At 42.5% G+C, this 23,810-nt stretch overlaps 1 long non-coding RNA gene across 1 annotated transcript in view; it reads left to right on the top strand.

The window, feature by feature from the left end:
* LOC109453222 (uncharacterized) overlaps positions 1-23,810 on the top strand; it is a 144,198-nt gene that overhangs the window by 34,296 nt on the left and 86,092 nt on the right. Inside the window, exon 3 of the long non-coding RNA XR_012497733.1 lies at positions 1,228-1,297. This is a non-coding gene — a long non-coding RNA (uncharacterized LOC109453222). The remainder of the gene's footprint in view (positions 1-1,227; positions 1,298-23,810) is intronic.

Here is a 23,810-nt window from a genome sequence, read left to right as displayed (position 1 = left end):
TCCAGCCGCCAGATGTGGATGAAAGGAGAAGGGTGTTTTATTGTGTTTTCTCAAGAAACAGAGAAAGGTCTGTCCTGAGATGGGCTTGCTTTCCTCCCACACAAGTGGCCACCATGTGGCCAGAGGACAGCTAGCTAATTTGCAAGATTAAGCTTTTCCAAATATTTGGAATTGGTCTATTCTGTCTTCAGCTAATAAAATGGATATCTGCTCCAAAATGGATTTAGGAAGCAGACACAAGAGCTCCTAAGGGCTTGTTGGCAAGTTACCTGTTAACAGGGTCCATCTGTCAAATGAATGTATAATGGGTAGGTTCTATATGGATTGTCTCCTACCTGTCTTCCCATGGATGCCTACCTTCATGCAGAGGGCAGATGAAGGCCAGTGCCAGCTGATGCTGACAGATGCCCAGGACATATGCTTCTGCCCTCTGTTGCACACTCACACCCTAAAAGTACATAAAGAACAAGAACAATTTTTTAAAAAAGAACTACTCACCAAATAAGAAGTATACGTTAATTGAAAAATACCTTTATTTGATTCAATGATTCATTCATTAATTTAATATTGAGTGTCTACAATGTGCCAGAGACCCTGCTAGGTACCAGGAAAATAGATGAAGTAAGACACAGTTCCTGCCTTAAAGAAGCTGGTAGTTTATTTGGGGAGACAGAGTTATAAACATCTATAATATAAAGTGCTATAAAACATAAGCTGTAAAAGGAGCTTTGGAGAAGGAGGCCAAGAGTCTGTCTGGGGGAGGCGGGGAGTTTCACAGTGGAAGTAGCCCTTGAGTTGAGTCTTAAAGAATGAGTAGGAGGTTTCCAGTCAGGGAAGTGTGTTCAAGGCAAAAGGATAGCCCCTTTAGAGAGAACGCTGTGTTTGGGGAGTGACAAGTGTTCACGTGGCTGGATTGGGAAGGAGGAGAAAAGGGAGAGGTAGCTGTGAGGAAGTGAGGAAGGCAAGAGCCAAGTCGCCAGGGATATTGTTAATGCTGATACGTTTATAGTTGGCTCTGTAGGCAATGGGAGGGGGGAGGGCAGTGGGGCACTGAAGAAAGCTGAGTGGGAGAGCAAAACGGTCATTCCCCAGTGTGCAAGATAGTTTGGAAGTAAGACTGTACATATTCAGTTCAGGGAGTGAAGTGTACCTGCTGAAAAATGAGCTACAATAAAGGGTAACAAGCTTTAATGTGGTGACATGGGGCTCTTTCTTTTCCCCCCTCAGACCTAGTCTCCACCCTTCTTCCAGCCAAGGCAGGAGATGAAAAGGAGCGAGGAGAGTGAAGTCAAGCAAGGTATTTTATTCTCTTGGATCCCTCTCTATGGGGTTACTTTGGGCTGATTTCATCTGTTGATGGAAGTCACAGCTCCTCTCCATGTGACCCCTTTCTTGCTGAGTTCCAGCAACCTCTTCCTGTCCTCACTCCTTCAGCCATAGGGATGTTAAAAGCCTTGCTGGCCCATGGGTACTGTGCTATTCCTTATTGCTTCTCCACTTCCTAAATAATTCCTTTATTAAATCCTCCTTGAATTACTCAAAATTGAGTGGGTCATCCATTTTGTGGGGGACTCTGACTAATACTGTACTAGGTAACACAGAAGCAGAATGGAGAGTGCAGTTAGTTCTGCCTCGGGCAGAAAAAGAGGAACGAAGAAAGCTCTGAGAAGACGTGGCACTTGAGCCTTGTCTTGAAAGACGAGATTGAGTTTCCCAGGCATCAGTAGTGTAAAGGGCAGTCCTGGACAGAAGGAATAGAATACACAGGTGAACAACAGAATGAAGGAACACAGTGTACACAGGAAGCTGTGGTTGACTGGAGTGGGGTGGGGGAGTGGAGGTGGTGCCAGGAAAGTGAAGTGAGGTACAGCAGGAGATGAGGCAAAGATAAAGTAGGCCAGAGGAGCAGAACCTTGAATGCCAGCTTGAGTGCTTTGATCCTAGAGAAAAGTGACAAGAATGGTGGCAGCACAGGGAGTTGAATTATATGAAGAGTGATGGAAGGATCTGGGAGTATTTAGCTTAGAGAAAAGACTTGAGAGCGTGATGATTGTCTTCAACTATGTGGAGGATCTGGATAACAGTATGGCAATCCATGCTATGAGTTCATATGTTTTGGCCCAGTAATTCTATGTCTAGGAATTTAGCTGAAGGAAATCATCCAAAATTCAGACAAAACCTTCTGGACAAAAACTTTCACTGCTGCATTATTTATAATAAACGAGAACTGGAAACAACCTAAATGCCCAGTAAAAAGAGGATTGTTAAATAAATTATGGCAGATATTATAATAGAATATTATGTAATTGTTAAAACAAAGGGGATAAAAAAAATTAAAGGCATGAAAACATACTTTTAATATCACGTTAAGTGGAAAAGTGGGATCTAAAATGTCTGTACAGAATTATCTCAGGGACATAAAAATATAGGAACAGAATAACGATGCCAAAATTTTACCTCTAGTTAATTGCTGTTGATGAGTTTGTGGGTGGCTGATATTATCGGTATATTCATGTATCATCCAAAGAGACCTTGTATACTTATTTCAGTGATACCACCACCACTTCATTGAGCATGTACCATGTACTAGGCATGGACTACTTTTTCTTCCATATATATTATGTCTCTTACTCCTCTCAATTCTGTAAGGTAGGTTTTATTGTTACTCATTTATCAGATGAGGAGACCAGCTCAGAGAGGTCATGCAGCATGTCAATCACACTGCAAGAAAGTTTCAGAGTTGGGATTTGAACTCAGGCTATTTGACTCCCAAATGTTCTGCTCTCCTGCTAGTCCACTATGATTGCATAGGCATATCATTGTCTCCAGGCACATATCATTGGCTAGGAGTTTTTCAAATAATGACCTACAATGCTCAAAATGGCACCGTTTCTTCATACCTTATTGATGTTGACTGACTGCATGTAAAGTAGATGACCCAAGTGGGATAAAGTCCCATGAGGAGGAGAATGGATCCGAGTAAATGCAGTAAAAACTTGTTTAATGAAAGCGAATAACTAATATTTATTGAGACCTTATCATGTGCCAAGCAGTGTTCTAAGGATTTTACATGCATTAACTCATTTAACTGTAGATACCCTATGAGTTTAGTACTATTATAATCTTCATTTTACATACGAGGACACTAAGTGTAAATAACTTGTAGGGGTCACACAGTTAGACAAGATACACAGCCCACTGTGCTTTTTACCACTAGAGTATCACCTCTGTGTAGGTGTATAATGAAGTGAAAAAAATATATATTTTTTCTAACTGCCTTTCTTATAAAAATACTTTGATAAACTATTTGGGAATAAAGGTGTTATCAGAAGCTTCATCAACAAAAGAACAGTCAAGTTTCTCTGCCTGAAAAACTGAGAGAAATTTGTTTTCTGCTCTAGAAAAAGAGAAGGGAGGAGGAAGTACAGAGAGTACAGCAAGATGGAGAATGGAATATGAAGTGATGGAATTTAGGGAGGCCAAGGGACGTTTAAGAACAGATCCACCTTAATGTTGAAATTATTTGTGTTTTAAATGTAAATCTCTCCCTCCAAAATGTCAGTAAGTACTACTGTGCTCACAGACGCTATATAATCACGTCGTTATTGTTGTTGTTATTATTATTGATGGAAACTGAAGAAGTGCCTGAATTTTACATCTGACTCAACACTGTGTGTAATGGAATCAGCAAGTTTAAACAAGACCGTACAATCACATATGTTTGAGCAAGGAATGCCCCTGGAATTTGCAGAAATTTGGGAGAGGACTACAGATAGTGCCAGGGTCTGGAACTGAGGACTCCAGCCAATCCTTTCTAGATCTCTCTTGGAACAGGGGTCTCAGCCAACACCTGGGTTACCTACTTTATCAGGTTTAAACCTCCTGACAATCCTATAATCTCTTGCTCTGACCCTTTCTCTTTTCAAAAGAAAGAAACAGTGTTCAGAGATGGTATAGAACTTCCTCGTGTCTATGACAGTAAGAGGAAGAGGTAGGACTCAAAGCCAGGCTGGTCTAATTTCAAGGCCCATGGACTCCTCACTACCTCACCTGTCTTGATGAACCTCTGTGGAACCTCTCTGGGAGACCAATATAGATTCAGTGGTGGAGATTCTGAATCTCTAGGTATTGAGATATCCCAGGTCTTATTTCAAAGGCCAAACCCTTCAATTAAGTCAGCAGCGAGGGTGGACTCATCCACTTGGTCTTCAGTGGGACAAGTGAATCTAGGCCGCCCCTATGGCGTGAGCCAACAGCTAATTTAAGGTAGCAGTGGCTTACTTCCTGCTTCCTGGAATCTGGTAAAGATTTTAAAGTAGCAGTTTCCAAGTCTTAAAAATGTGAAAGTCACATTTTCCCAGTTTTAAACATGTAAATTTTTAATAAGATCTGTTCAGCCTTGTAAAAGAATTCTCACAACTTTAAAGTATTTTTAGCATTAAAAATGAATATATGTTTATTGTAGAACATTTGGGAAATACAAAAAAAGAGTAAAAGAGACATAATCTTTAAGAATTTTAGCATGTCGTTATCACTAAAACTGTATCTTTGATGATTTGGTTCATAAAAACCATCCTTTGTTGTTTCACTTTGTGTTGCTTTGTATAGTTAGTGACACCCAACGTCTTTCTATATGTTAACTGACAATTCTTATCTTCTTTGATAAATTGCCTCTCATTCCTTTGCCCCCAGTTTTGAATTTGATTCTTATTTAAATGTAAAATAGAGGTTTCTGGCAGTCATGAAAAGAGGTGATTATCCAAATATCTTAGTGTCTGACCTATATAATGACTGTCTTTCTTTGGCTCCCCTCTCTAAAATAATGGGGAAGAATTGAGTGAGAGCAATCATGACAGAGAGCAGTGTTTCCCAAATAGTGTTTTCCGGAAAAAATAATTCTAGAGGAAGTTAATGGATGTTATGGGTCAATGGGCTCAAAAGAGTTGGAAAACGCTGCATTAAGTTAAAAATAAAATAGTGGTTTCTAAATTGTGGCTAAACTACAGAATTTCCTATAGTCTTTTGGTGTTGATGGGGGTTAAGACTTCTCTAGAAAGGGGTATTGGAAGGTAGATAACATTTCCCAAACACCTAGGACACTGCCTTTGAGACAACCCTGTGTGGGGAAAAAATATAGGACAGGGTGGCTAGAGTCCTGTTCTTAGTTTGCCACTGATGTGTTTTATGACCTTTGGCAAATTCTAATCATCCAAACATTAGTAAAATAACAAGGATATGTTTGAGATGGGGGTTGAAAGATGCATAGGATTTTGAGAGGAGGAGCAAAGACATTCCAGGTGGAGGCCATTGAATGGGCAAAGTACAAGAGACTTTCCTACCCAGTGACAGAAAACCAAATAACTATGGCCCCATTTCGTAACAACTCTACCCTCTGAGTAGAAAAGGCAGCAGACATGCTTACTTCTGAGAGATAGACTTTCACCCAGTTCTTATTACTTCTGTTTCAATGCCCAGAAACCCACCTGCCTTTTCCTAAGTGTTCCTGCCCACATAGGTAGACCACATCATAAAAATTCATATTTGAAATAAGAAACCTCACTACTTCAGTCACTCTGACAGCCAGACTTTCGGCTTATGGAGAAATTACAGATGAATGTCTTTAAAATCCAGTGAAGGACTTTTATGATCCGTTACTTGAATGGCAGGTTTAGAATTTTCATACATGGCTTATTTTTACTAATTGTATAATATATCCATGCAAACTTCTTAGAAAAGTATTTGTTTTATTAAGAAAAAAAGATCATGAACCAGAACATTATTTAGAATGCTAATTGTGAAATAAATTATTCACTTTAACAAAACATACCTTGAACTTGCAGCGGAACTGCCTTTCGATTTACTCCAGTTTTATCTCATTTGTGAGTGGGACCCAGTTGGAGCTGCGGAAGTGGGTGATGTCGGCATTGTGCTATCAAGGAGCTCACAGTTTGTGGGGAGACAGGCTAGAACACAGCTAAAGATAATAACAGTGCCCCCAAAGTTATGTTCATGTCCATAAAAAAACCCCTGCAGATCCCAAAGGAAAAACTGACTGTCTTGCTTGGGGAGATACCGACAACTTCACAGAGATGATATTTGATATACAAGTTGATATTGAGCCTCACACAGCTGAATAGGATTTTGTCTTTAAAAGGAGGGACATAAAGGCATTACTTTCTCGAAGAAGCCTTGAGCCCCATAACTAAATCATATTGTTTACTCTCGTAAACAACATCCGCCCCCAACCCGGTGTAAGATGTACGGCCTCTGTGGTTTCCATGTCTTGGTACCAGGTTTTTAGTGAATGTTTGTCTAGTTAATGTAATTAATGTTAGACTACATGTCTATGAGAGCAGGACCACGTCTTTCTCTGGTTTTCACTACCCCGAACCCAGGCCTCAGAAAGTTCTCAGTAAATGTTTGTTGAATGAATGAACAACACGAACAAAGACAAAATAGCAGGAGATGAGGGCATTTTAGAAGAATGAAGAGTAGTCGCTCATTCAACCTGGCTGGAGGAGGATGCAGAGTGGGACATGAGACTGGAAATAAGTTGAGCAAAACTTTATTAGCTGTTAGCCAAAGTAACTGGATAAAAGTGAAAGTGAGCCAACCAGCATTTCTGAACAGCCTGTTTAACTTCCTGCCCCCACCCCTGACCCCCAATTCAATCTGTTGTTTTGCATGTACTGCGGTTAAAAGTCATTGTTTACCTTAAAGCCAGGTGGGCAGGCCTCTGAGCTTTTTTTTAAAAACTTTTTTTGGATCAAAGACATCTCATTCTGTCAACTAACTCAAAGTGAAGAGGAGTTTTGGGGTAACAAAATCCTTTACAACCTTCATAGTGAAGTTCAGGGACTGCCTCATGACATCCTTGCACCTCAGAGCTAGAAGGGATATTAGCTGAAGAAATTGAGGCTCGAGTTAAGGAAGTGACTTGTGGGGGGCCACCGAGCCAGGAAGGAGCAAAGCTGGGCCTGGAACCCAGATGTGTCCAGCTCTGCTCGATCTCATGGTTCTCTACTTCTCTGAAACCACTTGTCTTTCATTTGGCAAACTTCTGCACTTCCAGGCTTCCTGCCCCAGAAGAGTTTCCTGTTTCACCTCCACAGCCATCAGCAGCCCTTAGGCCCTTGCCAAACATCTGGCACTTGACAGGGATGTTCCCTGCTTCCCCCTCTCTGCAGGGTGCTAAAGGGGGGTGGGTCAGGAATTAAGCCTTGATTCCATCCAGCCAAGCAGAGTGTAAATAAACAGGAGCCGGGAAAGCACATGTGTAGATGGATAGCGAACGTTATGTATTCCCCGCGCGGCTATCTACAGGAAAGCCTGGCCGCTCATCTCTGTAGGCGCCTCAGACGTCACCTCTCTCCTTGGTGGGGGTTCCTTGAGGCTGCCGCTCTCTGTGCCCTCAATCTCTACCCCTCATAAACCCTCTCTTAACTTCCCTATAACACAGAACTGTGTATGTGTCCCACGACATGGCATGTTCTGTCTTATGCCACGTTTTCATTCTTGCTATGTCCCTTGTGGGGAATTCTTTCTCCTGATTCGTGGGCCTTTAAGAAAGCTCAGTTTAAGAGAAAATTTCTCTGAGAAGCATCCTTGATTCTTCCAACCTTAAGGGCTCCTTCACCCATTCTTATTCTGTACATTCAACCACTTTATACTTCCATTATGGCATTTATCTTATTGGGTTACACTTGTCTATCTCCCCCACTAAGAATATAATCGCTAACATTAATACTTACAATTTCTTAAGCACTGGCCGTGTGCCAGGAGATGTCACTCACGTTGCTATAGTTCATCTTTGGAATAACCTTGTGAGTTTGGTGCCCTAATTTGGGCTTCACTCAGAGCAAAGCCTGACCCAGGACTTGGGTACCAGTACAGGGGATCCCAAGAAGGAGGAGTGAGGGGACAGGGAGAAGGAGACAGGGAAGAAGGAAAAGAGCAAATAAGGTTGTGTTTCTGAGGTCACTGCTGTAGGCAATGGGGGTTCAATTCTGTCTCTTCGAAAAGTGGGAAGTTGCAGCATTTACCCACCAGCTACCATGCCTCAGTGATTAAAAGCTGTCTGCGTCCTGGGTATCATTAATTTTCCTGCACTTCTGGGCTGAGTTTACCTACACAGGTCAAGCAGATTATGGCAACATTGGAGAAAGCCCTGGGGCAGGATGCTGAAAGATGGAGCTACTTGCTTGGGGTGGGAAGCTGACAGCACAAGATGATTCTGAGCTTGCATGGAATACCCATCAGAGTTGCAGCTGAAAGTAGGGGTGGGTCAACAGGATGTGCTCAAGGTACCAGAGACATCTGTTATATGTAGACGATAGCTTCCTTTAACAGGTGAGGGAACCAAGGCCTCTGACTCAGAAGCTGGGGCTCTTTACTAGTATACTAAACTCTGAATGCCCTGAAGGTATGGTTCTTTTTATTCTCTGCAGTTTCAGTGCCTGCAAAGAACTGGCACTTTCTTGGGGCTTAGTAGATGATAGCTGAATAAATAAATGCATTGTCAGAGTTGTAATTTTGGGATCTGTAATGTTGATTCTACCTCAAACATTCACCCAACTTACGATAAGCAACTCAAGGAGATTAGAGCCAATCAGGGGTGGCAGACCGTAAACAAGTATTTATTTATTTAAATCTGATGAGTGTTTTAAAAGTAAAACTATCTCTTACGGGAGCATGGAGAAGGGGCTCACCTAGTTTATGGGTCAGGAAGGCCTTTTGGAGGAAATAAAGTTCAAACTAATATTCAAAGAATAAATAAGTCACGGGGGCGGTAAATGGGAAGACGAAAAGCACATGGAGAGGTCTGGAAGTGCTGAGGAGCTAAGAGAAGGCAGCGCAGCTGTGGTGTGGGGGGAGCGGGGAGGGGTTGGGTTTCCCAATCAAAGCTGGAGAAGCTGATGGAGTTATATTAGGGAGGACCACTTTGTAAGCCAAGTTAGAAACGACCATCCTGGTTGTAAGAAAAAGGGACTAGAGGAAAGCAAGCCTGGGAATGGAAAGACCACGTAGAGGGCTGTTGCTGTTTTTAGTAGAAAAATGATAGCAGCTTAGCTGTGTGTCATGAGGATGGTGGGACCGAAGTGGAAGCATTCTGGGGATCTCTATGAACTTGACGACTGACTGGCAGCAGGTAACACCAAGGATGATTCCCAGGGTTCTGGCTTGAGCAGCCAGACAGGTGGTAGGGGGTAGTGTTATTCCCTGAGATAGGGAGCATAGGAAGACAAGGTTGGAGAGTGGAAGATTATAGGATTTGTCATCATCAGGCCGAGCTTGAGAAGCCTAGGAAATATCCTGGTAGATCACCAGCCAGTGCACAGGCCTAGGGTGAGGCAAGCGTGGCACATAGGGAGAAAGATGTAAGGAGGCGCTCACTCCCAGGGTCTTGTAAGGGCAGAGTCAGTATTTGAGAATGAGTGTCTCCTTACGTTTTGCCCCTTAGGGACCTTATTTGCCTCACTGTATTCCAACCCTGCCTGAGTCACAGGAGAGAGATTTGGGCGGGACTTACACGTTTGGATGATGTCAGCATGCATATAGGTGATGGACTGGACATTTACCATTGTTTAGCTTCCCCGCATTGATTTCTACTTCCTGGTAGCACTTAATTTCATCTTGGGGAATTGTTTCCTTCACTGGGAACAAATGTCTTGGTTGGACATTGTGGGAAATAGGTGCTTGCCTCCCACAATAGAAACCCAAAAGGGTCCTGGAAGAACACACTCTGAATATTAGAGCTTAAATCTAAAGTCCATTGTACTTGATGTAAATCCTGATCTCATGGCTCTAACTAAACAGTTAAGCAAGTTCTGTTCACAGAAGAAACTGAGCAACAACAGGCCATTTCAGTTTGCTAGCTTATCTTTCTGTCTTCTGTGTCCCTATTGCCCTTTTTCAAAGCTAAGAGAAAAAAATATCACTCTTCTCTAGAGTGTGTTGAGGTCTGCACTGGCTGCCGTAATTTTTGTTAGTAACGTCTTTAGTATGAAGCTGGTTTAGGGTTGGGGTTAGGGTGGTTTGGGGGAGTAGGAGCCACCTGTGGGAGGGGGACATATAGCATGTGAGAGTAAGACAGACACCATTGGAAGCATGAAAGACACTGGATTCTTGGAGACTGCTGGATCAATTCTGACCTGAAATGAATTCTGTTAGTAAGTTAGAGGGTGTGCTGCTATAACAAAGACTCCCCAGCAAAAGGACTTAAATAAGACAGAAAGACGTCCAGAAGTAAGTGGTCCAGGGCTGCCAGCGTACCTCTGCCATTCTCAACGTGTGGCTTCCATCTCTCGGTCCAAAGAGATGGCTCCAATTGACCCATTTCTCAACCAAGGGGAAGAGCAGAAGAAGGTATGGAGAGCAAGCAGCTTCTTTTTAGGGGAGTGACCCAAGCCGTGTACTCATCTCCTTGTTTCCATCCCACTGCATGCCACTCATAGACGAAAGGCAGGCTGGGAGTGCAGTCTCCAGAGAGTGTGTGGAGAGATGGGCACAGCCTTCAGGCCACCTGCAGACAGGGAGTCCTACTACTAAAGGGAAGCGTGAGAGAATAGACACTAGGAGTATTCATCAGTTTTGCCACAGCAATCTATTCTTTCCTCCATCCTCAAGCCAATTTGTCTTGGGGTTTCTGGTCTTTGCAACAAACATGTGACTTAAATGAGACAGAATCTGTCTCTGAGCCTTTGCTCTTCCCATCATACTGCCTCTGTATGACCTTTAAGGGACATAGCAGTGCTGTGCTTGTGTGACTGCAGTTGAATTTAATTTGTTAAGGGAGGGAGAGGGAGGGAAATAACCTGAGATTACACTTGCTCTGTGCCAGCTCTTGCTGTAGGTTATGTACATACATAATAGCCTGTATTCCTTTCATTTTCTTGTTCTTCAGGTTGCAGTGAGGAGAATCAGATTGAGAGAGGTTTATACCCTGTCTGTCTGATTCAAGCCCCTGTCCTCTCCACCCCATCCCTGTGGTATTGAGGTGCATAATGGTGTAAGGATTAGTGGGGATGTGGGGGTCAGGAAAGATTGGCAGTGGGGAGGTAATGGCTGCGGGCACAGGGAACAAGAGGGCTAGGGGTGTGTGTGTGTGTGTGTGTGTGTGTGTGTGTGCTCATTCACGGAGATGGGGAGGCAGTCAGTCAGGAGGGAGATAGGTGCTGAAAGGACTTGTGAGAGATCAGCTCAAACAGCTGTCACTTTCCCAAGACCCCCCCCTTGTCACTCACACTCCTGATCCCTCTTTGACAAGGTGCTTGCTTGTTGACTGGGTGTTTATTTGAATGGGGTGTCCTGCAGACGCAGAGCCTCCCCTGCTCTGACAAGCTTGGGGAGGCTGGTTGAAAAATGGCTGCATCACCCAGGAGTCTGGAATTCAATGCAGAAAGTCACTCGAGGCCCATCCTGACTGTGAGGTCTGGCTGGGAGGCTGCTGCATTGGCAGAGGCTGTGGGAGCTGCAAGTGCAGAGCAGCCAGTGGGGGTAGGAGAAGGGTGGGGAGGCGTTTGTTAGCAAGCTAGGTTTCCAGGAAGGAAAGCCCACCCTCCACCCCACCGGCTGAATTAAAGCTGCCTTAGGACTTCTCATTCCTGAGAAGGCTGTCTCAGAAGAATTCTATTGTCTGCCCTTCAGGACTGAGAGGAAACTTGTTCCTTCGGGGGCACAATGAAGACACAGCAGCCAAGGACACACGGAGGAAGCAGGGAGTCCTTGAGTGCTCTAAGAACCTGCTGTGGACTGCCTTTTGGCAAGTGTTCAGGGACTGGCTGCACACTTGAACCTGGCGGAGCAGCCCAGGCCCTGGGAACGGTAGTGCAGTGGAGCAGTCGGCCTTACGATGACTCTGCCCAGCCAGGTCTCTCTGCAGCTTATGGCACCATCACGGGGGGGTGCAGCCTCCCTTCTGCCACACACCGGGGTGCTCTCTTCTCGGCCACACGGAACTGCTCACTATTCCCAGATAAATATCACATACTTTCCTCATCCCAAGTTCACTGTAGTGTCCTTTCCTTACCATCTCTATCTGCTCATCCTTTAGGGCCCGATCACATGTCATCTCTTTTGGGAAGCTCTCCTTGATTGACTGAGGCTGTCATTTATGGGTACTTTCTGCAAGCTTGTGTTATTTTTACCTGCATGCCTTCATACCTAGCATATTGTCTTACATTTTGCAGGTGTCCCAAAAATTATGTTGGTAAATGAATAGTCCTGACTTAATTTAATGTTGTTATTATTGGTAAAGGTTATGCATCAAATCGTTAAATATAATCGCACCTGTATGTGTTCATGGATGAAATCCACAAGATCTTTTGTTGAACATGTATTTTAATTTTTTGGTTCAGGGTGTGTGGTTATTGCACCTATCCAAACCTGCCTTTAAGCGACAAGTGACATGCTGGATGAGTGACATGTTACTCATTTCTGACTGTGTGTTCTTCAGTGAGTCATCTGATTTCCCATCTCAGCTATTGCTGAGGCCCTTTCTAGCTGAAAAATGCTATGATTCTAGGCCTGAAATATTTAAAATGTGACCTCCAAGGAACACTGGTATTTTAAAGGGGTCACTTAACTAAACCAAGAAGACTTAGTGGTGGGACCTCATTGGAGGATGAAATAGAGTTCCAAAAGCAAAGATTCATAGAACGTTCTATAGAGTGACAAGGTAAAGATCCTTTACTCAGCTTCCTTTGAGTACCATCATTTAACTTGATTGATATGAATATACCTACCCCTTAATAAAACTTAAGAAAAGAAAACACAAGGAGAAAACTTAAATGCGCACTTCTAAGTGGAAGATACCAATCTGAAAAGGCGACATATAATTCCTACAATATGACGTTCTGGAAAAGATAAAACTATGGAGACAGTAAAAAGATCAGTGGTTGCCAGGTGATAGAGGTTGGAAGAGAAGCAAGTAGACAGAACATAGAGGATTTTTAAGGCAATCAAACTGTTCTGTGTAGTACTGTAATGGCCAATGCATGACATTACACATTTGTCAACACCCATAGAATGAGCAACACAAAGAATAAACCCTAATGTAAACCATGGACTTCAGTTAATAACAATGTGTCAATATTGGAATATCAGTTGTAACAATAGTACTACACTAATGCAAGATGCTAGTCATAGGAGAACTTGTGTGTGGAGGGGAAGGAGGGTATATGGGAATTTGCTGTACTTTCTGCTCAATTTGTCTGTATATCTAAAGCTTCTCAAAAATAAGTTTAAAAATGGAAAAAAACACACACAAAAAGCACACCCAACCTTAACCACACGTCTCCTTAATCATAGCTAACATTTATATAGCACTTATCACGTATCAGCTACTGTTCTAAGCATGTGGTGTAGATCACCTCTTTTTTTAAATTCTCACATCAAGCTTATGAGCTAAGTGCTATTATTATTCTCATTTTAAAGACTAGGAAAGTGAGGCAACAGTGAGAGGAGGGAAACTCCAGGGTAACACAGCTAGTAATTGGCAGAGCCTACTTGACCCCAGGCTGTCGGGTTCCAGAGTTTCCATCATGCTGCTCTGCGTTTCTACTCTATACTCTGTCATATGCTGGGTGCGTGTATATCAACTCAGTGGTCTCTTTTTTCATGAAGTCTTTCAGACTTGTCACAGGCTTGGGGTAGGTGACCTTCTTCTGTGGTCTCATAACACTCTGGCCTCAACTCTGTAAACATACCACATTTAGCTTATGTCTGTTGCGTGTACACTAAGTGATTGCCAAAGAAGAGTTTGGCACATGGTTTGTTGAACTCAGGGAAACTCTTTTTCTTTCTCATTGTTAAAAATAAAATTAATGTTGGCCAAACCCCTGTCCTTCAACTCTGTTCTCACTCTTCATGCTTCGTCAAAGCTTTATCTGCAGCAATTCTCATTTCTTGGATGGAGTTTAATCCAAGACAGGACATGAGAACTCATTGAGGGAGACAAAGAATTCACTTATTTGCCCGACTCTCCTGAAGGTCATTTCCCTTGGCCGTGAAGATAAAGAAAGGGAGTGGAGCAGTTCAGTGTCCCCTCATCATTTCCTATTGGTCCCACTCAGTAGACCACCTTCACCCCTCTCCCCCCCACTTCTCTATAATTCTTCTATTCACAATAATCAGACTCTGGAGACACGAATGGGTGTGGTCTGAATTCCCCTGTATGACAAGTGGGCTCCTGGGACATAATGCCGAAAATGGGACTCTGGGAGTTGGGTCGGGGCTGGGGTCTCACCAAGGACTATAGATTGCAAAGGTTGAAGCCAAAGAAAGTCTTAAAACAGTGTGCAGCCAAAAACTGAAAAGGAGTGTAACGGGCAGCCCTCCTCTCCCTAAGCTGGATCTGTGTCAGCCATGGCTCACTTCTTTCACTCCATTTTCCCTACAGCCCAGGTACAGAGCACTCCTTCTTTGTCCCTAGTTTCCTGCTCCCCCTTCCCTAAGCTAACTCAGCCTTCTGTCCAGTCCTGGCTAAAAGGTCAATTTTTCCAAAGGTCCTCTTCAAATTCTCCTTACAGGTTAGACTGCCTGCTATATGTCCTCACTGGGTCCTGAACTCCCCAAGCATAGTAATTCCCATTACACTTAATTGTAATAATAAAGTCATGGCTTGACATTCCAATTAGTCATAGACTACAAAAGGGAGAGAGAACGGCTCTGTCTTCTTTTCCATTTTATCCCTCACTATAGTGCTCAGAATAGGGGAAGTGCTCATTATCAGTCCATTAAATGAATGAACTCCAAAGCACCCATGTAAAGAAGCCAGCTGTGCAAAGAGATGGGTCTTAGATCTAAGGTCACAGGTGAGAAACTTCCATCAGGAGGGCAGCAGAAATAGCCTGTGCATCAGTTATATTCTGTGCCCCATTAATGTGTGCTGAAAAGTGGAAAGAACATTGATTTTATTGTGCCTGGAGGATGGATCCTCCCCCAAATTAAGTAAGACTTCAATGGAGCAAAGCAACTTTTCCGCCAAGAATCAGAATGGCCTGAGCGAATACATTTTGGGGGAGCTTTGGATCATAGATGAAAAAAAAGAGAGCGAGTTTCTCCCCTCAAAACCGCTTCCTTGAGGATGCACTGAATCACAGTGAATGGCTGATTGAGCTGCCAGCAGGCCCCTTAGAAAGCGAGTGGTCAGAGACTCATATTACGTAGGATTAATATTAGGCATCTCTGTCTCAGCACAGTGAAAGGCCTCAAGTGTCCTTGGAATTTCAGCGACCTTTCCCCATCAATGACAACATTGTTCTCCCAGCCCTATGGCTTAATTCATGGGAAATGCAACACGCTCCTCATCATCGCCGCCTACCACATCTGTGATGGGGGTCCCAGGGCCTGGGAGCTTGAGCTCCTGGCACTGCAAGGTTACATTTCCCTTGCACAAAGCCTCCCAGGCTTCAGGGGCTCCTGACCCTTGTTTTCTGAATCTCTCTACAATCTTTGCAAAGGTCTTAGCTGAGAATTAGGAGGCAGTGGCACAGGTTCTAGGAGCCTAGCAGGTCTTAAACCTGTCAGCAGTAGAGCTTCTCTGATGCAACAAGAAGCTGCTGATCAGAAAACCACCTAGAAGTGAGGCAACTGTGTAGGATCGGAAGCCCAGACATAGTGCTTTCCTTTAGGGAAGGCACAATGGCACAAAGCGGTTGTTGACCGTGCTTGCTTCTAAATCCTCTCTACCACCTTAAGAGTAGGCCATTTTACTGCCTCCATTTTACAGAGGAGGGGGCTGAGGCTCAGAGCGCACAGCAAGTAAATAGACTGTAGGAATTCAAATGTAGGCCCGCCTGACTTCAAACGCCAGGTGGGTGGTGGTGGTGGTGATATCTACTGAATACCTACTTGCGTTATGCAGTATATCTGGGTTCTAGATTGTTTTCCTCCTATATTTCTCATTGTAGCCTTCCGATGGAGAAACTGAAACTAAGGCAGAGTTTGCTCATTCTTTTCTGGTACAATGCAGCATTGTTAGGCTAACTTCTCCAGCGATTTAAGCAGAGAAGATGAGTGACTGGCTGGAGCAGAATGAAGGATCTGTAGGTTGATGAGAGGACAGTGTAGGCTGGGCAGAGAGGCAGGTGAGGCTGGTTTGTGAAAGCAGGGATGGATCTTATTCAAGGTGAACCTCTCATGCCTGGAGTGTGAATGGCACTCAGAACATGTCTTCTGAATAGATGTGTGAATGTCAGCAGGGGATTCATGAACAGGCGAGTCAAATTCCTGGGGGTCCCCGTGAGGCGTTAGAGCAGTAGCTGTGCAAGTGAGCTGCTGGAAGTTGGGGGTCTTCAAGGGGGATAGTGGGCTTTAACAGTATCAGAGGAGAAGCCCTTTGGAGTCATGACAAAAAGACCACTGTGGGGCCGTTCCTGAGAGGCTGCAGAAGCATGTGGCAAAGGCCACTGGCATTGAGGAGCACGAGGCCCATGAGGCCATAGTGTTGGGTGACTCTCTGTTCTCACCTACTTAATATTTCACACTGTTGTGGGTAGCTGTGGTACCCACTGTTGTGGGTAGGGATTGAAAAAAATGTAAGTCTCCACTTTGAAGAGTCTAGTGTCAGGGTTCTCCAAAGCTCTACTTTCCCGGGGCAGAAAATGTTGTAAACATCTCTGTATCAAGGTCCACTTTGCCCTTGTGACATGGATGTCACCTGCAGTGGGTAACCAGGAAGCTAAGATGCAGGCTGTGGTGCCTTCCTCTGTGGCTTTCTATGGATTTGGTCGATAGAAGGTAAAGACCGGAGCTGATCTATGAATATGTTTTCTTTTTCATCCAGGCACTGCCTTCACCTAATCAGCCCTGGCTTCCTGCAGCAGAGGTCTGGGCTGTAATAGAGCTGTTCTTATTTTACTTTTTATTAAGTTCATGAACTTTGGAGGAAGGAACTTGGAAAAAAAGTTCTCATTACCTCAGTAATGAAGGCTCATGCTTCTTTTAATGCCAGACATTGGCGTGGCCTTGCTTGTTATAGCCACAAATAATTTGGGTGGAAAATTGCAACAAAGTGGCAAAGAGCAAACAGGATGGCCTCTTGGGGTGAAACAGGTGAGGGGAGAGGGGAGAGGTCAGTGAAGGGTCAACCTAAAATGGAAAGATCCTGAGTCAAGGCTTTCAGACTTCAACTATGGCTAGTCATTCATATAGATTGACTCTGTGAGGACAGAATCTACTGTCGACCCTTCCAGAAGTCAGGATAATGGGAAGAACACAAGCTCTGGATTCAGATGGATTTGGTTTCATTCCAACATGGCTACCTATTATAAACTTCGTGACCTACAAGTTCTCCACATCTCTTGAGTTTTGCTTTCCAAATCTATACAATGTAGAAAATACCTACCTTGCAGTAATGTTGAAGGGATTAGATGAAACACTGTGGGAAAAATGCCAGGCAGTGGGTCTATAAAGAGAAACCTGTACAAGGTCGCTGACTTCACAAGTCATCCTCTTTAATGAAACATATCCTTGAGTTCTCCAGGATGCTGATTCACACAATTTAATTGTTAACTAACCAGGCGCCTGACCTCTGTGCTGGAGTCTATCTCCTCTGCAGAGATTTGTGGGAGGAGCCCCGAATTTCAAGGCCCAAGCTAGCCTGGTGTTTGCCAACCTTCTCTGATGATGAGATCTCCTGGGGGGACTTGTTAAATATTATCAGTTCTTGGCTTTATCTCAGACCCATTGAATAAGAAGCTCCAGGGAGTCTGGGAAGCTGTGTTTTTTAGTAAGAGCCCAAGACGAATCTTATCATCAGAGGATTTGGGGACACACCCTTGACTCTACATGTAACCCCTACATGATTAGTGAAAATAAGCTGGGTTTTTTTTTCCTCTTTAAGAGTAAAATATAAGTTTACTACAAAGGTAATATCTAAAATCCAGATGTATTAAAAAACAAAAACACCCACCCTTTAATTGACTGATATTTGGGAGAAGAGGGTATCCCTATTCTTTTAGGAGAATGATGTTCTTCCTTCCTCCCTGCCTTTGCTGTTGCTATTCCCTCTGCTGGAAATCCTCTCCCCACCTTGTCTACCTGGCATACCTGCTCCTTCTTTCAGAGTCAATTCAACAATGACTTCCTCTGTAAACCTTCCGTGACTCTCCCTGCCGAATCAGGTGCTTCTTCCTCTTTGTTCTCTTTGTGCCTTTGTGATCCTTCCATTATAAGATGAATCACATCATATTATGTGTTTGTTTTTCATTTTTCTTCCCACACTAGTTTTTGTGTATAAGGGTCAAAGGGTGGGTTCTGGAACCAAAGTGCCTAGATTTGAATCTCTCTCTGGGAGGTAGGTCAGACCAGACAAAATAGAAGAGATCACACTGAATGGGGTGTTGGAGGATAAAAAAGAGTTGTCCAGATGGAGAAAGGAAATTTCCAGTGAACAGCAGGTGCAAAAGTGTGGAGGTTATAGAAAAACACACTTTTCCCATCTCAAACCATTTTTGATGAGAAAATCATTTTGCAATGATATCTTTTGAGGTCTTGGAAATTTTTCCAATGGCCACATTTGGTGTCTTTTCATTAGGCTTATTTAAAAAGGCCAGAAAAGGGACTATTGTAATTCTGGAAATATTGTTTTAAATTGTTAAACCGAAAGGAGTCTGGATTGCCCCTCAGATACCCCATATACTGCATGATTTTGCAAAGCATGCCATGATCCCATGTATGAAAGACTTTGGCTTCAGACATACCTGGTTCAAAGCAGGCCTCTTCCACTTATCGCTGAGTGGCCTTGAGCAAGTTACTTAGGTTCTTTGAGCTTCAGTTTTCTGTGTGTAAAATAAAAAAAACACAAAAGCACCTTTCCCCTTTTCTTGTATTCTCCCAAAGTTGAAAAGGGGCAACTAAAAAATAGAGAACAGAATAAAAATTTAAAAAATCATTCCGCTAGACCAGGGCACTGGGTTAATACTATTTAGATGGAATTTTAAAAAGATAAATGACAAATGCAGAATTTAAGTCCACATATATAATGGAAATATTGGCTAGAGGAGGGTGAGTCTGGCATTGACTCATGTCATAAACAACAGAAAAATTTGTTAGAAATCAAGTTAAATCAGCTCCAGTCGGGTAGTGAGACACTAAAAATGTACTTTTTACTTTGGCATCATAACTAGGTTGGCAAAAAATTTTTTAGCTGTGTAATACCAAGTGTTATCAAGGAAGAAGAGATCAGTATAGATTTGTGTAGTCATTCTAGAACATGATATGGCACTACGTGGACAAATTATGTTTGTGTATGTAGGCCCAGGACTGATCAGACCCACTATTGGTTTGTGGCGAATTCTATAGACTCAACTGCCTTTTGCCTCAATATAAAGATGATTTCCTGCACACTGGGTGATAAGAAAGTAAAAAATATAGATGTTCTAGATGCCTTATTGCTCAGGTTCCATTAATGGCTTAGAGTCCTCTAAGAAAATGCACACATGTGATATATAGAAGGTGGAGTGATTATCATGAGGCAGATGTTTGTTTCTGCTGTGTCTGTTATTTTTGCTGTCACGTATGGTCACAGAGACTTTTAAATTGCTGCAATTTATTTTGCAGAAGGTGTAGCAGAGGCCCTAATGTCTGGGCCTAACATGGCAAGTATTGAGAAGGAAAAAAAATAACTCTCCCAAGATCAGACACTTAGAAGTTTGAACGTGGACACTCTCTGACTCCAGAAAGCCTGTGCTTTTAACTAATATCTTTTAAGATAACCTTAAGAGTTCTTTCTACTCCAAGATGGTAAAATTAAGTGCTAGACTATATGCTACAGACTAAGTGCTTGGAAGTTCAGAGGTGAGAAATTTCAGTGAAAGCTGGTCTGGTCAGGGACTAATTGTGACTTGATTTTAAAAACACTTGATTCTCCTAAGATGTCTAGCAGTGGACACCATCCTGAGAGTGTGTCTCTGGCTGGAATTCTCAGTGACACTAGATAAGGAAAGTGCTCTGAAGAGGTTTACGATGTGCTAACCACAATATCCCATGCACGGACCCTCCAATTGTTGAGCCTTAAAGAGCAGGTGCAGTGTCTGTCTCTTGAGACAAGATGGATAACCAGGATCATTTTAACTGGGATTAATAATAGTAATAGCTACCACTTTTTTTGGTACATATACTATGTGCTAAGAATTGGTGCAAAATGGTTTACATATATCCAAGGCTTATCACTGGAATATGGTCGTCACTCAAATATTTGATGAGTAAATAATCTCATTTAATTTTCTTCAGTACAACCATACCTGGAGATCCTACCCAACTCTTCATGGTAGGTTCTATTATGCCCATTAGATAGATGAGGACACTGAGGCTCCAAAAAGAAATTCTGTTACAATTGTCATACTGTATTTTTATCAACTATTATAATAAAGGTAGTAAGTTGGAGAGCATGTAGAGATATCTGCCTTTTAACAGATCTATCAAACCAGGTCACACATATTATTTGTTGAATAATTGGTTAAGTCCGATTTTTACAATATTTTAGCATCACTAATCATTACATTTCTTTTTACTTTTCAACCCATTGTTCTTGCTAGTGGAGATATTTAAAATTTCTTTCTTTCTTTCTTTCTTTCTTTCTTTCTTTCTTTCTTTCTCTCACTGTTTCTTTCTCTCTCTCTCTTTCTTTTTTCCTATATTTACTTTTTTTTATTGAGGTAAAAGTGATATATATCATTACATAAGTTTCAGGGGTACAGTGTTATTATTTAACATCTGTGTACACTACAATGTGATCACTCCCATATTTACTAATTAAATCTTGCTGATCCATTATTTATTTATTTATTTATATTTTTTCCAATTTATTTTATTTTTTAAAAGATTTTTATTAAAATATAGCTAACATACAATATTATATTAGTTTCAGGTGTATACCATAGTTATTCAACATTTATACACATAAAGAAGTGATCACCATAAGTCCAGCAACCATCTGACACTGTACCACATTATCACAATATTATTGACTATATTCTCTATGCTGTACATTACATCACCGTGATCTATTTGTTCTATACCCAGGAATTTGGACCTCTTATTCCCCTTCACCTTCCCCCACCCTTTTAATTTTTCAATTACAGTTGACATTCAATACTATTTTATGTTAATTTCAGGTGTACAGCATAGTGGTTAGATATTTATATAATGTGAGAAGTGATCCCCCGACCAGTCTAGTACCCACCTGGCACCATACATAGTCATCACCATATCACTGACTATACTCCCCGTGCTTCACTTCACATCCCCACAATTGCCCTGTAACTATCAGTTTATACTTTTCAATCCCTTCACCTTTTTCACTCTGCTCCCCCATCCCCCATCCACCACCCCAACAAATCCAGCACCCAACTGCACCATGCACAGTTATTCCAATATTATTGACTGTATTCCTTATGCTATACCCCACATCTCCAGTATTACTGTGTAACAACCAATTTGTACTTCTTAATCCCTTCCCCTTTTTTACTCACCCCCTCCCATCCAGCAACCATCAATATGTTCTCTATATCTATGAGTTTGTTTCTATTTTGTTGTTGCTCTTTAGATTCCACATACAAGCAAAATCATATTACATCTGTATTTCTCTGTCTGACACTCCACTCAACACAATACCCTCCAGGTCCATCCATGCTACCATAGATGGCAAGAACCCATTCCCTTCCCTGGCTGAGCAATGTTCCACTGTACACATGTACCACCTCCTCTTTTTTTTTTTTAAATAAATTTTATTAGGGTGACAATTGTTAGTAAAGTTACATAGATTTCAGGTATACAAGACTGTATTAAATCATCTATAAATCACATTGTGTGTTCACCACCCAGTCAGTTCTCCTTCCATCACCACATATTTGATCCCCTTTACCCTCATCTACCACCTCCCTACCCCCTTACCCTCTGGTAACGACTAAACTATTGTCTGTGTCTATGAGTTTTTGTGTCTCATTTGTTTGTCTTGTTCTTTTGTTGTTTTCAGTTTTATATACCTCATATCAGTGAAATCATATGGTTCTCTACTTTTTCTGTCTGACTTATTTCGCTTAGCATTATAATCTCAAGATCCATCCACGTTGTCACAAATGGTCCTATTTCACCTTTTCTTACCACCGAATAGTATTCCATTGTGCATATACCACAATTTCTTTATCCATTCATCTATTGAAGGACATTTTGGTTGTTTCCATGTCTTGGCCACCGTAAACAAAGCTGCAATGAACATTGGAGCACACTTGTCTTTATGGATAAATGTTGTCAGATTTTTTGGGTAGATACCCTACCACCTCCTTTTTATCCACTCCTCTATCGACACCCAGGCTGCCTCCACATCTTGGCCATTGTAAACAATGCTGCAATGAACATATGGATGCACACTGCCCCTTGAAGTAGCGTTTGGGTTTCTTCAGATAAATACCCTGAAGTGGAATTACTGGCTCATTCTTCTTTTTTTTTTTTTTTTTTTTTAAGATTTTATTGGTGAAGGGAAACAGGACTTTATTGGGTAACAGTGTGTATTTCGAGGACTTTTTATTTTTCCAAGTCAAGTTGTCCTTTCGATCTTAGTTGTGGAGGGCACAGCTCAGCTCCAGGTCCAATTGCTGTTGCTAGTTGCAGGGGGCACAGCCCACCATCCCTTGCGGGAGTCGAACCGGCAACCTTGTGGTTGAGAGGACGCGCTCCAACAAACTGAGCCATCTGGGAGCTCATGAGAGGACGCGCTCCAACAAACTGAGCCATCTGGGAGCTCAGCGGCAGCTCAGGTCAAGGTACTGTGCTCAATCTTAGTTGCAGGGGGCAGAGCCCACCATCCCTTGCTGGACTCATGGAATTGAACTGGCAACCTTGTGGTTGAGAGCCCACGGGCCCATGTGGGAATCGAACTGGCTGCCTTCGAAGTTAGGAGCATGGAGCTCTAACCGCCTGAGCCACCGGGCAAGCCCAACTGGGTCATTCTTTGTTTCTTGTTATAGCCCTTGTTTCAGTCTATTTTGTCCGGTATAAGCATTGCTACCTCAGATTTTCTTTCTTTTCTTTGTTTTCTGTTTCCATTTTCATGAAATATCTTTTTCCATCCCTTTACTTTCCATCTGTCCCCCAATCCGAAGTGAGTCTCCCATAGTTAGCATACGCAAGGGTCCTATCCATTTAGCCCTCCTGTGTCTTCCCAGTGGAGCATTTAATCCAATCACATTGAAAGTAATTGTTGATAGATATGTAGCTATTGCCATTGTATTATTCATAATTTTGATCTTTTTTTTTTTTTCATCTTAAAAACATCTTTCTAACATTCCTTGTAATACTGGTTTGGTGATGATGAACTCCTTTAGCTTTTTCCTGTCTGGGAAGCTCTTCATCTGTCCTTTGATTCTAAATGATAACTTTGCTATATAGAGTAATCTTGGTTGTAGGTCTTTGCTTTATATCATGTTGAATATTTTGTGCCAATTCCTTTTGGCCTGCAAAGTCTCCGTTGAGAAATCAGCTTACAATTCTATGGGAGCTCCCCCATAAGTTACCAGTTGCTTTTCTCTTGCTTCTTTCAGGATTCTCTCTTTGTCTTTAACCTTTGCCATTCTAATTATAATGTGTCTTGGTGTGGACCTATGTGGTACTCTCTGTGCTTCCTGGACTTGCATGTCCACCTCGTTGGCCAGGTTAGGACAGCCTTCATTCATTATCCCTTCAAATAGGTCTCAATCCCTTCCCTTCTCTCCTTTCCTTCTGGCACCCCCATGATAAGAATGCTGTTAACACCTGATATTGTCCCAGAGGTCTCCCAAACAATCCTCATTTTTTTGGATTCTTTTTTC

This window comes from Rhinolophus sinicus, linkage group LG06, assembly GCF_036562045.2.
Source record: "Rhinolophus sinicus isolate RSC01 linkage group LG06, ASM3656204v1, whole genome shotgun sequence".
Taxonomy (NCBI): Eukaryota; Metazoa; Chordata; class Mammalia; order Chiroptera; family Rhinolophidae; genus Rhinolophus; species Rhinolophus sinicus.
The sequence above is the reverse complement of the archived record's forward strand: the minus strand, read 5'-3'. Positions and strand labels throughout refer to the sequence as shown.